Below are 16849 nucleotides of genomic sequence, written 5' to 3'. Positions count from 1 at the left end.
TTGATGATAAGGTTAAAAAGATCGTCAATTGGACTATGATACCGAAACCAATGGGTGGGATGATCAGATTACGAAACGGGAACTGACTATTCAAAAGGACGAGAAGTATTTGTTTCCATTAGACTTGAAAACGACCAAGCTGTGAGTATTGAAGCGTTTTTGTTTCCATTAGACTTGAAAACGACCACGGTTTGGGAAGTAGATTCGTATTGTATTTCTTTTTTTCACTTGAGGGTAGGGGCGTCAAGGATAAGGGTTAAGTGTTAGGGTTAGGGTTAGAGTTAAGTGTTAGGTTAGGGTTAGGTAGGCGATGAGACAAGATCAGACATGATGGAACTTGGGTTGGACTAGATTATCTAAGTGTAATTTATTCACATTAGACTTGAAGACGACCATGTTAAAGTAAGGCAGAGAGCAGCTAAACGGGATTGCGTTCCTCGGACGAACAGTTCTAGGAAAGAAACTCTGCTCATGGAATTTTCGTTTAGTTTTGAACACAGATAGAGAGTTCTGCATTCCAAAGATAGGATGGTCTATGTTTTTGTAGAGAGAGAGAGAGAGAGAGAGAGAGAGAGAGAGAGAGAGAGAGCAAAGTTCTTATTCCTGCAAGCTAAAGAGCCACTCGAGGATATGGGTTGGTGATTGTCAGCCTAGAGATGAAAAACACAATGGGAATACTAAAAGACTAAAACAGATATAACATATGTGCATAATTCCTACACTGTACTAATGTTTTTTATTTGTGAATAATCGAAAGTCATTAAAATGCCAACGTTCATACTTTAATCATTTGAAAACCTTAAATTTGTTTTTGGTCAAAGTTGGACTAAGAAATGTTAATATCAGTAAAACCTAAAAATATCTCGGTTATAATGGGGAATAGTAGCCATCCTTGAATATACTGTGACTGCATATGCAGTAAATTCCTTCTTTTTCTTGTCATCGTCGTCATCGTCGACAGCCTTCGAGATAAGACTTATGATATTTAGTTCTCCCCCACCACAAGAACTTCGGCACCAGGGTCAGAAAGTGGAATTGAGAAGTTAGCGCCCTCGAGGAGGGTCACTCCAACCTGGGAAAAGTGCCTGGCAAGCCCTGTCGACATTCCCTGATTAGAGCGCCTCAGGCGATTAGCATTAAACTAACCTCTGGGAGGTTGGACGTCCTAGAACTGCACAGAACTAAACTCCCACTGCAAAATCAACAGAGACCAGATCATTGCAGGTATGGCCTAATCTCTGTTGATTTTGGGAGGCCCAGGATAAAAATCACTGGCCAAATCCCAGTGATAGTTGATATGCTAGGTGTAGTATCAAGGCGTCTGTAAAGAGATTTGAAAAAAAAAAAACTATGAATCCCTGATATGTTGGGCGACCTTCAGACCTTCTTCTATTGTAGATACCACCAATATCTTTCAGAAAACTCTTGATCTTTGAAGCTCCTAGTTTGGAGCCAGGATTGAGGGAGAGTCCTCTGAAAATGAATTCCGTATTTTTTCAGGGAGATGTTGGTAAACGAAATTAGGATTATTATTATTATAACTAACTAGCTGGACCCATATCGCAGCATTGCCCGGGAAAATTAAGGAAATTAGGATTTGCAAACACACATAAAGTAGCCGTAAATAATTGGAAATACTCTTTTCATCCTTAAATGCCAAGCCTTTATTCAGAATAAAGAAAAGCAATATTTGAGAGGTGTGATGGGTTTGGGAGGGGGGATAATTTACCAATATAACAAAAGAATAAAATACTGGCTGAATCGAAATGCATTATAGTGGAATAAAATTTAGTAATAAAATTAATGTGTGAGTGGGACATATTCATTGATTTGCTTTGTCTGTGTGTGCGTTTTGTTGGGGGGGGGAAGCTTTGTTTATCTAATTTACATTGTTGAATCAGAAGTAAATTGAGATGAAAAGAGTCAAAAAGTTTTTTTTCCCTCAAATGCTAATTTTTTTATCCACAAAAATAAACATGAAAACAGTCATTGAAATAGAAAACATTAATCAATAGTGAATTAATGAGATGTCGTTTTTGAAACCAACATGCAAATTAGATCGAGTATGTTGACAGCGTGGACATGCTCAGTTTAATAAAACACCATTTTTACTTTATACATAAGTTTGATGGTTGAGTAGATGTAAATACTAGTAAGGGATACGTCCTCGGCAATCAATCCGACGTTGACCTTCGAAGGTCACATCTGCTGAACGATTAGGATTAGTCAGAAATCAACAAGGCTTGCTCAGGTCATCGCAGCCTGCACAGAAACTCTGAAATGGTCAAGATCAGTGGTGGATCGATGTGACATCACCAACGATCTGAATGCATCAATGAAACACTTCCCCATCATTGACGTAATCATCCTAAATGTCTCTTCTCTCTGATAAATTCCCCAATATATGCCTCTTGAGCATGTAGTGTCTTTTTTTTTTACATTTTCACCCCAAACAAGGCACATTGCCACTTTGGTGTAGGGGGCTACTATCAGGGGTAACATCTACTGGGGTACTATGTGGGGATTTGGGCAACAAGATATCCATTCACGTTACACTTGAACTTCTGCACGTCAGTACAGTTGGGGAAGCGGGGACCTAGAATGGAATTCCAAAGTCTAGCGGTTCTGGGGAAGAAACTACTGGAGTAGAAAGATCTTTTACATCTAGGGATCTCTACTGTGTGGGGGTGAGATTTAGCTGTCTGTCGGGTTTGTCGAGGGTGTTTACATTGTGGGGGCACAAGTGCTTGCAGTTCGTCAGAGCATTCTCAATTAAAATACTTGTAGAACAGGCAGAGGGATGCAACATTTCGTCGATGGGACAGAGGCTGAAGCTTAGATGCCAGTTCAGGGCCTATCAGATTGCCGACTCTCTTCATATGAACAAAGAACACAAGTTTTTATCGCCTAAGTAAGTCGGTTTGCCAGTAAACCAAGTTCTTCCCAAATATTTATTAGTCTTCCACTGGATCCAAGGTACACTTAGAATTTTTCTGTAGCACCTGTGCTTGAATACTGTTATCCTTTCGATGTTTATTTCTCTGGTGTATAAGAATTTCGTCCAGCACTGCTTTTATGCACTAACTTTTGTGAGATGTGATGCTTTGTATCAAAAACCGTTTTTGGTTTCAGAAGAAAAGAAAAAAATCTTGTTCCAAACCAAACGGCAGTTGTCAATCTGATTGAAAATGAAGAATAGGCTTTGAATCGAAAATGAAGAATAGGGTTTTCCGTTGGGTATTCTATCTGTATAAGTGTCGGATTGTAAAAGTTTGCAGACGGAGAGCAAATTCCTTATCGTGTTGGACATGAAAAAGTCATGTGTGGGAATGCTGGAAGATTCAATATTTTAATCGAGCAGTTCTGGTTTCTGATTGGTTGCTAGCAGAACTTGGCTCCATTTGATTGGTCAGTTCCTATCTTCAGTGTCTATAAGTAGAAACTTCCAACTCTCACCCTCTATTATATCAAAAACATTGCAATAGAATGGATATTTATAAATATGCAAATCAATACACATTGGTCTTTATTATAGCGCGGAGAATTTTTATTTTCTTTGGGCTATTGTAATTTTACTCAATTTAGGCTGATGTGTTCACCGACCTTCTCATATATTGTTTAGGTATGACGATATTCTTCCTCATATATAAAAACACATGATTGTTGTTTGAATGTTTCCGTCACGTTTTGCTTTTCTTTTTTTAATTTTCTTATTATTTTGTTCTAGTTGGTGATGGAGCATCCTAACGGACGCGAGACATGCTCTCACATATATACGTAGGATAGAAAAACAAATTCTCATTCTATCATCTGAAAAACAACTTTATTGGTTGTCTTTGTCACTAAGAGTGGAATAGAAAGAAAGCAACAATGTGTATGGACAGAGACAAAAAGGTTAGGTAATCCTGTTAGAGTAGAAAAGTTCATGTATGTGCACCCTATTGAAATTAGGGTCCGACGGTTGCCAGGCTGGGTTATTTATCTCCTTGCTGAAGTTGAACCCTAAAGGGCCAAAGGTCTGAGTGAGCTTTATTGCACGCAAAGAGAGAAGTTTTGTGGTTGGTTTGAACCACACAAAGTGTGTTGTCCATACTGAGAGCTGGAAAGAAAAAAGGAGGAACTGTTTTTTTTAATTTTCTTTTTTACAAAGAGTTACCACATATCAATATCCGGGGTCCACTCACTAATAAGGGTTAATATGTGTATGGTAGTCATCAGGGCAGTAGCATAGTAACCGTTTGTGGTGGTGGTAATTTGATATGATAGATTATTTAAAAGGGCAGTTCAATAAGAATTTGTTTACGTTGGACTTGAAGATGACAATATTGTAGTCAGCTGGAAAGCAGACCGGCGGAACAGAATTCCACAAGCGAGCATTTCTAGGGAAGAAGCTTTGTTCATAGAATCCATGTTTATGTTTAAGCACTAATAGAGAGTGGGGTAAGATGTGGTGCGTTTGACCTTTTTATTAACTCTGTCACATGCTCAGCTCGTCTGAGAAATTACCTATGACTGGGCAAGCCAGAAGGGAAGTTGAATGCCTGCACCAATCAGTACTGAGCTTATAAACCAAAGAGATTCAAACTAGCAAACCATGAAGTGTCACTACTATATATATATATATATATATATATATATATATGTAGCAGTAGTATATATATATCATACATTCCAACCGAGAGATCTTTTTAAGATTCTAACTGCCTCTTTAAGTGCAATTGTTTGTATCCCTTTTACACTTGGTTCACTGTGCAAATTTGCCAGGTAATTTATGAAATTCTTTTTCATGAGTCTGTTGCTCCAATACTTACTGGAATAACAGTGATCTTCCTAAGATTCCAGTTTCTTTTCATGTCGTACATAAGATTTTGGTATTTCATTATCTTTTCTCTCTCATCTCTGTTTAACCCCCAGCATCATTGGGGGACACTAACTTCTACTAAGGTTGCTTCTTTCTCCTTGTCCTATATCACTGTGCTACGTTTAATAGCTCTATTCTCGAAGTATATAGCTGTAGGAATAATATGTCGGTCGACACTAACCCAAAGGAGGAAGTTTCATGGGAGTATGAAATTCACAAGCGGTCCCCAGTCGCATGCATATCCCTGTTAGGGGAGATGACGATGTTAGGTTTTTGTAACTCTTGCAAGGAGGTGTCGACGTCCTCCTACATACAGCACCTGGACTTCCCAAATTGGTCACCCATTTTAGTAATGACCAGGCTCAACGTTGCTTAACTTTGGTGATCTGATGGGAACCAGTATCTCAATGTGATTATGCCCTATAGTCATAATGGATGGTGTATGACTTATTTCCAACTGTTTTTTTCTGGTATATGTTCCCAAGACTTGCTGTTGCATTCTAATTGGGAATCTTTGTGTTAATAGTATTGTGTGAGTTATTAGGCTATATAAGAGTGTTAACTTTGGGCAAAATTAGACCGTCTCTGCTTTAATCGGTATGTAACTGTAGGAATTGCATAGTGGATGGTGTATGACTTATTTCCAACTGTTTATTCTGGTAAACGTGTTAATGATGCAAAATCTTAATATCAAGTTTGTCCTATTGAAGTATGAAACGAACAGCCCAAATCTATATAAATAAAATAATAGCTGCATGTGTGTGTATCTGTGTGTGAATATTTAACCGATAAACTCTTAAACTACTGGTCACCTAACACTGAAATTAACAGGAAATACTAATCATACACTAAGGATGAGTTATAACAGCTACAATCTTTGTTTGGATGGATGAATAACACATACAGATATATGTCGGCAAGTTGAAATGCAAACTGTTCATTTCAACTTGCCGACATCTTTTTACTTTCTTCTGTGCATGCCCAAATTTCTTTCTTTCACATCATTTAATATTAAATCTTTCTTACCTATCTCTCGATAGCTACATCAGTAGGAGACGCAGCTGGAGTGCTAAATGTTTTGGTTTCGATTCTAGCTGATGGCACCCAAGTCATTTATTTTTTTTAAACTTTTGAAATCAGTGCTGTATATTAGGTACAATATAATATTCAATAGAGAATTGGCTTTGTAAAAATAAATAAAAAATCTGCATGAATATTTATTATTTAAGCATATTTTACGACCGGGCAAGGCTGGGAGCCTCACTGCTAATAAGAAATAAACAAGATGAGTTTGTATTATTTGGATTATTCAGACTACTATTCTTGCAATGTTTCAGCCGATGTAACCTCCAACCTTCTTTAGATGTATCTTTTCAGACTTGGAAAATTTTCATATTATTTGGATTATTTAGGTTCTATGCTTGAGTATTATTTTTACAACATTTTGGTTGATGTAACCTCCAACCTTCTTCAGGTGTATCTTTGTATCTTTTGTTAAACTTGGCGGAATCTGCACAGAATTTTGAATGGAACACTTTATTTCATCTACAATGACCCATTACATAATGGATAAAGTACTAGGTAAAATTCAGTTGTGACACTCTTCTGGAGGTTGAAGGTTCAATCCTCAGTGCAGGTGGTACGTAGAATACAATTGTGAATTATTTAGGATTTCTACCCAGTCATGGCTTACAAAACGAGAGTAGGACTACCTCCGTTGATTAAATGAAGGGTTCTGTTCAAAAATTCTGTGCAGATTTCTGAGTTTGACTGAAAGATTTTCAAGTTTGACAAGATACACCTGAGGAACGTCGGATGTTACATCGTCCCAAACGTTGTGAAAATAACACTCGAGATGAGAACAGTAGTTTGAAGAATCCAAATAATTCAAATTATCAATCATCATCTCCAAAGTTCAGAAACATAACATCAGAAATTTTTATGTTGAACTTATGAAGCAATAATGAAATTTTGTGTCTTTTTCAATTATATATCCGTGCATAAGACTGAATATGGTGGCTATGAATACCAGGACTTAAGGAGTACTTGCTACTGAGAGTGAAGTAGTATGTCTACGGAATTATACTCTTCTTCTGGGAGTTTGGTGGTTTCTTGAAATAGATCTGGTTGAATTTGACTCAGCATGCTGATTATATATTCAGTGTCCGTAACTTGTCACGTGACTTTCACACACCAACAAATCAGATGATGAGTGATTATCTTTGCGATTATTTACATTTCGGTAAACAATGCTGTAGATATTTAGCGGGAGATAAAGGACAGGGCCTCATGTTTAGCAAAGCAAGTTCAAATCCCATTGGATTGTATCCATTTATTTCAGAATACATTAGGAAAAGTATATACCAGTGTTGTGGAGTCAGAGTTGCGGAGTCGTAGTCGGAGCAAGTTCATTGTTTTAGGGTTTCACAAAAAAAAAAAAAATTTCATATTTCTTCACATTTTATTTCGTAGAATGATAACACCTCCCTGTTGCAATATTTTTGGCAAACCGAAAGGGTAATTATTTACCTGCTTCCCACCGCAGGAAGACGTTACAAAAGGTCGGAAGGTGGGGAGAGTCAAGTCAGTGCCCCTAAAGAATGAGCACTCTGACCTAGCAAAAAACTGCCTGGACAGTCTTGTCAGCATTCCCCAGTAGGGGCACCTCAGGCAGTGAGCAATGAATTTACTACATCTGAAAGCCGGGTGGCAAGTTCTGGGAGGGTGGAATTTCTAGGTACTACCTAAGCAGCTACCTCAGTCTGACATGTACTGGACACGTTCCTGACCCAGCACCTGTCGGACTGATTGTCAAGAACGGTTTCTCAACATATTTCCACCTAGGTCTCCAAGCAATCAAAGCAGGAGGAGACCCACCCTATGGCATTAAAAATAATTAGGAGGGTAGATATTTACTTGCTTTCCACCAAAGAAAGATGTGACACAAGGTCGGAAGGTGGAGATGTTAAGCCAATGCCTCTAAAGAAGGGCTCTCTGGCCTAGCAAAAATTGTCAGGATATCTCCGTTAACATTCCCCCCACTTGCACCACTTGAAAGCAAAATGGCAATTCTGGAATTGTGGACCTCCTAGGTAATACCTCAATCTAACAAGTACTGGGTTACTTCCTGGCCCCACACCTGTCGGGCTGATTGTCTGTGACAGATTCATGTTTGTTACTTTCTACCCAAGTCTCCAAGCAACCGAAGCATTGAGGAGACCAATCCTATGCCATAAAAATGATGAGGCAAGTATGGCCACAAAGATTTGAGCGATTCTATTTATAAACATGTATGATAAGAACGAATCAACCAGATGCCAAAATTGCATGATAAAATATACTGAATCTGTTTGAATTCTTCGTTCATAGCTTTCCATCTTGACACGAGAAGACTAGCATGTTATGCTAATCGTGACTGGATTAATTCTTTGCCTAGAAAAACTTCTCGATACTAGATTGATGCTGCCAAGCAAAAAGAAAAATTTTTTTTGCTTGGGACAACTACATTTTTCTCTTAGAGAATGGCAAGAAACCCCCAAGATAACAATGGACTATAGTATATATTTGTTTTGTGTAATTTGAGAGTGATATATATATATATATATATATATATATATATATATATATATATAGTCTTTGAAGTTTTTAACCTTTAAAACTATACAAACAATTACTTTTTATCATTCGTTAGAAAACCATCTAGTCAGTAAATCATTTAATCACCTGCAACCACTGCATCAACTCTCTCGAATTTACTATAATACCAATTTTTTTATTTTTCAAGGGATCATCAGTTGTTTACCATGAAACACTGTTTCGGGGATTTAAAAACAAAACAGTATATTACATCATGGCTCCCCAGCAGTGTTGATCTATATATATATATATATATATATATATATATATATATATATACCAAGCTATAAATATTCAAGAGAGAAAACTCGTGAATTTAACAAGGTTATTAAGAGTGCTCAATAAAAAAGAGGAAGATATATTTTTAATGATATAGGCAAATTTACAAGGTCACGATACTGGACATGCTAATGTTTTGGACATGGTTGGTTAAAACCACAAGTTCTCCTCAGGCGACGTAAAACTATTTTTTCTTCCACAGAAGAAAAACATTTGAGAACTTGTTTTCTTCTGTGGAAGACAAACTTTTTTAAGTCGCCTGATGAGGATTTGATGTGGGTTTAACCAACCACCTGCCTGAACATTAGCATGTCCAGTGTCACGATCTTTTAAATTTGTCTATATCGATATATGTATATATGTGTGTTTGTGTGTGTGTGTGTGTGTGTGTGTGTATGTATGTGTGTGTATGTGTATTAACTGAAATTTAGAAATACTTTGAGATTATAATATTGTAAAATTTCATATAAATATTAGTATCAATATTTATAACCCAATCCCAATCAGATAAAAAAACTATATAAGATAGAGCAATTGTATGAATGAAATTTTTGAATTAAATTCAGTAAATGAAAAAAAAAAAAATTACAAATTTATTATTCGACAAGGAACGAAAAAATTTTCATTTATCATAATTTTTTTTAATTTACTGAATTTAATTCCAAATTTTCATTAGTTGCCTAGCGAGGCTACCGGAGAGACCACCAAGTAAAAAAAAACTCAAAGCAAAATACATCTCAAAGCGGCAAAACTGAAGTTGACCTGCTAAGACACTATATATACAAATGTAGGTAAATTTGGATATATTTTATTGGTTTGAAAATGTAGATTCTTTTTCATAAATTGTCCTAAAATTTTAACCATAGAATAGTGTTAAAAGCTTCAAAAAGCCTGCAAATTTTCATGTAGTTTCGTCCCATAGAACCAAAGATATGAGCATTTCAATATTCAATTTGGCTACGAGTATGTATGTGTATATATATATTTATTTACCAGTGATGAAAAAATCGGACTAGAGTGCTCAATGTGTAGCCAGAGCAGTATATAGGAAATTTATTATTGTGAGTCCAGAATGAGTTTACATATTGTTTCAGCTAGGGGAAATCCTCAAAAAGAAGAGGAAATATCCAACTAGCATCGTCAGAATTCATAGAAATAAGAATGGAAAAATCGTAGATGAAGGGGAGTTAGAAAAAAAGGGGGGAGTGGAAGGGAGAGGACGTTGGAATTTAAAGTAGTAGGAGTGTATATAATAAGAGGGGGGTTTATATATATATATATATATATATATATATGCCACCTTTTTTGACAATTTTATGAGTTTTAAATCTCATTGACTATTGATGAAAGCTCGTTGGAAAGGTAATGACCTGAATTTTGTAGTGGACTATGTGACATTTGCCATTAGGTTCGCACATTAAGGGGATCATCCATCATCCAGAGCCTATTTCTGGCACATTTTTACAACCATAAAATGTTTCAATTATAGTCATTTGTTTTCTTAGTTTTGCATATGAATTACAAAATATCTGATATTCCTCAAAACTTCTGGCCTTGATTGAGGGGATACTAAAATTTGCTGTTATGGTTTCAAATGATCTGAAATAACAGCAAGGGGATTCTTGATTCCAAATATTTCTCATATGTTATATCTTCCCTCTTTGGTTTTCATATATAAAGTAAATTTCACAGTGTATAAGGCTTATTTGATACTGGAGATATTCATAATCGTACCCTATTTCCAAAAAGAGGAGAGAATATAACTTATGAGAAATATTTGGAATCAAGTCTTCCTTTGCTGTTATTTCAGATCATTTGAAACCATAGCAGCAAATTTTAGTCTCCCCTTCATCAAGGCAAGAAGTTTTGTAGAAACACTTTATTCCATAACCTCGTGTTCTGTATTATTCTATATTAACTGTTGAATTATCGTACAACGGATTGGCTGATGAGAATGCGATGTAGTTCATTTCAAACTATGAATATTTTTTTTGTAAATTTCGTACAATACAACACTGACTCCAGCTTGTCACCGCTAGTCAAATAGGAAGACATTTATTGGACAAAGGAGCTTTTCAAAAATAAAAAGCAGGGGGGGGGCAGAAGAAGAGACAATTTAATAAGTTTTACCTGCTTACAGACACGCCAACAGGACAATAGAGGAGTCCAATTCAGAGTGACCCTTTTTGGGGAGTCGGATCACAACTTTTGTTTCCGAAGTCTACGTTTGGGTACTTAATATTTAATAACCAATTTCGTGTCAAACTTTGCCTTTGTGGAAGGGGCGTAATGTGATAGGGGTTATTCTTCGATCCCAGACTTCAAGAAGTTATCGTCGGCCGACATCATGTCCAAATTTGTGTCCTATAGACACGTCGCAAGTTGCTTCTGGAGATATTTACATTTCTTTTTTTTTTCTTTCTTTCTTTCTTTCTTGTAGCTGTGATTATGGAAGAAATCATAATTAAAAACAAAAAACAAAAACAAAAAAAAAAAAAAACGAGCAACACCATCATTTTTTTTTAGTTTTAGTTTAGTTCTTTTAATCTATTTACAACAAAATGAGTTGGATCTCCATCAGGATGCTGGACCCCGAAAAAGACGTCTGGTCGCTTTGACCTCGAAAAAGATTTTAGTACACCCAAAAAAGGCAAAACTGATCAAGTTTCGTTACCACATTTCCTCCTATCACGTCATATCCTATAACATAATCAAAAAATTTCAGTCTGTTTACTTCTAATGGAATTTACCACGATTCTAAACTCATGCTTAACCTAGCCTTATGTTTAGAAATACCATCTTTTAGTATTTTTTTACAGACACCTCCTTTGGATACAGAGACCGGTTAGCATAAAAAAAAAGAAGAAGATTAACTCCTAGTCTAAAATCTCACTAGTAGAGTATCGATCTTCATTGGAAATGTCGTTATGACTTCTGATAAAATTACGCCGTCAATTCCGGATAATTTAAAATGTAAAATAACAGCACCAATTTCTTTCCGTATTGAATAACCGGTTTTAGTTCAGATTTATTAAACGAAAAAAAAAAAAAAAAAAGGCCGGAAACTGGAACAAAAGGATTGGAAGAGTTTTACATTATCCGATGTTGAGATTGTATTCATGAGAGGCACTTGAACCAGTTTCATCCGTCGAAGTTTGGCACGGTAACATCACGTGAAAATACATTCTTGTTTCTTGCGCGTGATGATGACTTTGAGATAGCTAATTAGATGGTATTTCCAACTGATTTTTTTTTATGGAACTTTCACACAGTAAAAGGAAAAAATAGAAACATTGCTCCTTCAAAAGGGGAGGGATTATCTTTGAATAGTAATGGTATGGAGACGACTTCCGCTGAAGTAACACTTACATCATTGAATCTCTGCTTATATATAAAAGACACTTTGTGTGTGTATGTGCGTACGTGCGTACGTGTGTGTGTGTGTGTGCGTGCGTACGTGCGTGTGTGAATTCGTTTCCCATGAACTTCGAAATGGCTGGGCTGATTTTTTTCGGAAAGTTCACACAAATGTACTTCATGTGTCTGGGTGTGTTCTTAGATAGGGTTTGCATTGGAATGTCTCCAATAAGTATCGCAAATTGACAGTCGCAAAAATCTGATTGAAAAAGGAACAGTCCAATTTTGACCAAAGTTAACACCCTCATACAGCCTAACGTCACAAGTGCATTTGAGAAGTTTTAGTAAAACCTTTGTTTGGATGGATGAGTAACGCGTACAGAAATATGTTGGCAAGTTGAAATGCAAAATATTTATTTCAACTTGATGATATATTTCTATTACTTTTGCGCATGCGCAAATTCATTCGTAGCTTGAAGTGGTTTAATTTTAAAATCTTTTTTTATCTATCTGTTGATAGCTCAAACGGTAAGGAATGCGGCTGGAGTGCTAAATGGTTTCTTATCGATCCGAGGCAATTGTTTTTTTTCTAATTTTGAAATTAGTATTATATATTAGGTACAATATAATATTCAATAGGAAATTGGCGATGTAATAATGAATACGAAATCTACATGAATTAAAATATATTAAGCATATTTAACTACCGAGCCAAGTCGGGTGCCCCCACCTCCCACTAGTAATGAATAAAGTATTAGTAAGTTTAGAAATAAATCTTGTATGCTGCGTGAAACAAATAATCTGTTATACGACACTAATCATTTATTAGGTAAGAATTTCCGCAAAAACAACAATTCTTCAAAAGTCAAGCCCATCATTGTTGGTGGGCTTCTGCTGCCAACGACCTGATCGAAGTACCAATTCTTCTGTGTTGAATTAAACAATCCCTCAGGGCATTTTCAAATTCATTGAAATACTTAAATCCACAACTCTCCATAAAGTGCTGCACTGATCATAATAGACTGTAGTCAGATGGAGCAATTTTTAAACAATAGGGTGGATGTGACAGAATTATCTTTTGTACTTCAAAATTTATTTTTCTACATAGTCACCGCTATTCTCAACGCATTTTTCCCAGTGATGGGGTGGTGGCTGTGTGTGAGCGTTTGAACCACACTGAAACCAAGGAACTTAAATCCTAACTGTGCTGACATCAACTGCATTGGCTTCGTAAACGTTCAGCAGGCGCCGGTAAATGTTGATTGGTTCATTTTTTTCCTGTATGGAGGAATTCAATGACGCTTCTCTACTTTTGATGCACGTCCACACCGTCTCACACCGTTAATATGTACAATAGAGAGAGAGAAAAAAAAACCTCTCAGGTTAAGAATGCATACGTTCAGTCATTATAACAGTGTAATTTGCAATCTCTCTGATCTATTCGGGCCGAATAAAAGAAAAATAGGAGGCATTACTTTTGGAGCACCCCTTATATAATCAAAAGAAAGCCGACTATTTTCTACTATACAAAATTTCAATAAATGAATAAAAACAAGCTGGCTTTGGTGTTGTAGGAAGTCATGTTGGTAATATTCTTGACATATGACCAAACAAAGTGGTCCAGTAGTACAGGTCGGGGGAGGAGAGGGCCCAGTGAGAGAAGGGTACAAAGTTGTAGCACTCCTTCTGAAGCCAAGCCTGGGTCTCTTTGGACTTGTGGGTCGGCACCGAGTTGTACTGCCACACCCAGAGTCAGCCAGTAGCCACCTGATTACACCAGGGGATCACCACACTCTTCAGCACATCCAGGTAAACTTTGGTGTTGATTTTGTCATAGCTGACTCCAAAGATGTGAGGTGGCATGATGTGGCCCTCACTTGAAACCACACCAAAGACCATAACCGTGGTCGGAAACTTTGTTTTCATCACTTTGGGCTCGTCCCTGTTATTCGTGGCAATCCATCGCTACATTTTGAGGGTGCTGGCAATGGTTCTTTTGTTATAACTTAAATCTGTAAAGAGTATGAGTTGTACAGTGGCACATCTCCAATCTCACTCATTGGACTTTGTGTCACTTACAGACATGATAGAAGGTTCCTATCGCTATTAGAATTGGAGCACAATTGGCCAACTAGTAGATGGTCTGCAACAAAAAAAGAAAACCGGTTTTCATAAAATGGAAATAGGGCGACAATTTTATCATTCCAGCATGTACTATATGAACTTTAAGAAAAATTTGATGAGAAAAAATTATGGTATCAATAACACGGTACAACAATAACAAATGCAAATTGGCTAGTCAGAATGAAAAATTGATATGTGAGCTTAAATGCTATTTAGGCCCAACTTTTAAAATCTTAGAAGATGACTTCGCACGTTAGATTATTATTGCTGGTGTTAATTGAACATCAAATCGATCAAATTGTTTGCAGGGAATAACGTGAATGAAAGCGTGAAATTAGGTCTCCTCCTCAGCTTGGAGATGAGAGCAGAGATGATGATGTTGTTGGATGCTGTTAGAATGGGAGTGATAGTAGAGGGAGGGGCACTGATGGCGGCGGCGACACAAAGAAATGGAAGAAAAGTTTAGGAGAAAAAAATATAAATAAATGGGACGATAAATAAGAACTGGTTCTAGAAAAAAAATAAAACTGTGACGACGTGGCAGGGTTTTTTGAGGAAAGAAAGGAAAGAAGGAAGAGATGAAGAAAGAGACAAAGAAAGAAATGAACAAAGAAATAAAGGAAAGAAAACGAAGAAAGACAGCGGTAAAGGAAAGAAAAAAGATGTGGGAAGGGAGATTTTTTAAGCGAGAGGCAAACATTTGAGGCATTGTAAAAAGATCGTGATCATGGAAGAACGCGAGAACAAAATCGGCGCTTCTACAGAATTGGGACGAGATTTTGTAGTCGATAGATGGAGTTTTCAGATAAAAACAATGGTTTCTACTGATTTTTTTTGTCAATTCTAATAAATTACAATTGTAGCTTCCAAATTATGCAGTAAAAATTACCTGAATATTACAGAATTATTTAAAAGAAAAACCCAACTTTAATCGTGTTAGAAGGTGAAAAATTTCCGGCATCTTGTTTAAATCAAAACGGAAAATTACCTCCCTTTTGAATTCTCGTTTTCATTAAATTCTATTTTTTTTATTTTCTTTAATAATTTTCTGCAATATCGATTTTCGTAATTTTTCGATATAATCATCTTAGAATCTGCCTTGATAGAGTTCAAAATAGACTTCGTAGCCTCGTAGGAGATGTCCTTTTCTCCTCCTTGCAACCTCTATCTCACAGAAGAGATGTTGCGAGTTTGTCTCTGATGTATCGTTATTTTCATGGAAAGTGTTCAACTGAGCTTCAATCTTTGGTCCCCCCTCGCCAAACTTTCACAAGAAACACTCGTCTAGCTGTAAACACTATCAATAATTTCCCCCACTCTTTATCTGTGGCTAAACCTAAACGTAGATTCCATGAACAAAGCTTCTTTCTTAGAACTGCACGCCTGTGGAATTGTCTTCCGTTTTCCTGCTTTCCGGCTGACTACAATATGGTTGTGTTCAAGTCTAAAGTAAATAAGTTCTTGATGAGCCGTTCCATATAAGTTATTAAATTTACCAAATTTTCATTACTAATGATTACTATATTGACCAATTTCTACTGTACACTCTTTAACCCTTATCCTTGAGTGGCCTCTGGGCCTTGATAATGTGGTGATGCCTTTGTAAAAAAAAAAAAAAAAAAAAAAAAAAAAAAAAAGAAATACGAGGAATATGTAGATACCGTTTTGATGTGGAATTCAGCATTACGATTTTCGAAATTTCGTCCCAATAGTGTAGAAGGGCCAAAAACCTGTTTAAATATTTTTTCTTTCTTTTTTTTTTTATTACTAAATGACGAGTCATTCCCATTAAAAATCCAATTAGTATTGCTATGTATTTGCTTCACCACGAAAGCAAAATGTGACACAAGGTCGTTTTTAATGTGCTGGTAAACCAGCTCCCCAAGAAGAGGCACTCTGGCAGTAGGTAAAAATAAAAATTGCCTTAGTATATAGAAGATTTTCCCTTCCATTGACTAAGGGCAAATTAACTAAGTGTAGCATCAGAACAGATACTTCACTGTGATCTTATATATTTAGTTTGTTGTGTCTTGAAAAAATACAATTTAAAGTAAGACTACAATAATCTGCAATTCACAATAACAACAAACTTAGGTATGAAGCCCTTATAAGAAGGGAGGGTAGGCGGTCTTTCTATTATCTACGAATCCTGTGATTACTCTTAATTATACTTCACTGGTTACCTTACCTCTGAAAAATGACAACCTCAAAATTATATATATATATATATATATATATATATATATATATATATATATATATATATATAGATGTTTTTGTTTTGGTTTTAGCGATATGTTTTGAATGAATTCAATTATTTACGAAAGTGCATTTTTACCTAAATGCGAGTTGGGAATAATTTTCCCTTTTAACCAATTTAGTACCCCCACATGAGGAGCTGTATATATATATATATATTATTTTTAAAATGTAATTATCCACTGACACGTGTTTCGTCGTCTACGACTCATCAGAGTGGCTGTATCTAGGGAGATTCGAAATTCGATATATATATATATATATATATATATATATATATATATATATATATATATATATTTAATCTGAAAAGGAAACATTAGATAAGTGGAT

General features: G+C 36.1%; 1 protein-coding gene and 1 pseudogene across 4 annotated transcripts in view; one reads left to right on the top strand and one right to left on the bottom strand.

Annotated features, from left to right (window-relative positions):
* LOC145242646 (protocadherin gamma-A4-like) overlaps positions 1–16849 on the top strand; it is a 237888-nt gene that overhangs the window by 13624 nt on the left and 207415 nt on the right. The window lies entirely within an intron of this gene.
* Positions 5169–5287, bottom strand: LOC145243135 (5S ribosomal RNA; annotated as a pseudogene).

The sequence above is a fragment of the Euprymna scolopes genome, chromosome 21, assembly GCF_053919585.1.
Source record: "Euprymna scolopes isolate OS-2025 chromosome 21, ASM5391958v1, whole genome shotgun sequence".
NCBI lineage: Eukaryota > Metazoa > Mollusca > Cephalopoda > Sepiida > Sepiolidae > Euprymna > Euprymna scolopes.
Note: the sequence above shows the minus strand (reverse complement) of the source record. Positions and strands in the feature narration are given on the sequence as shown.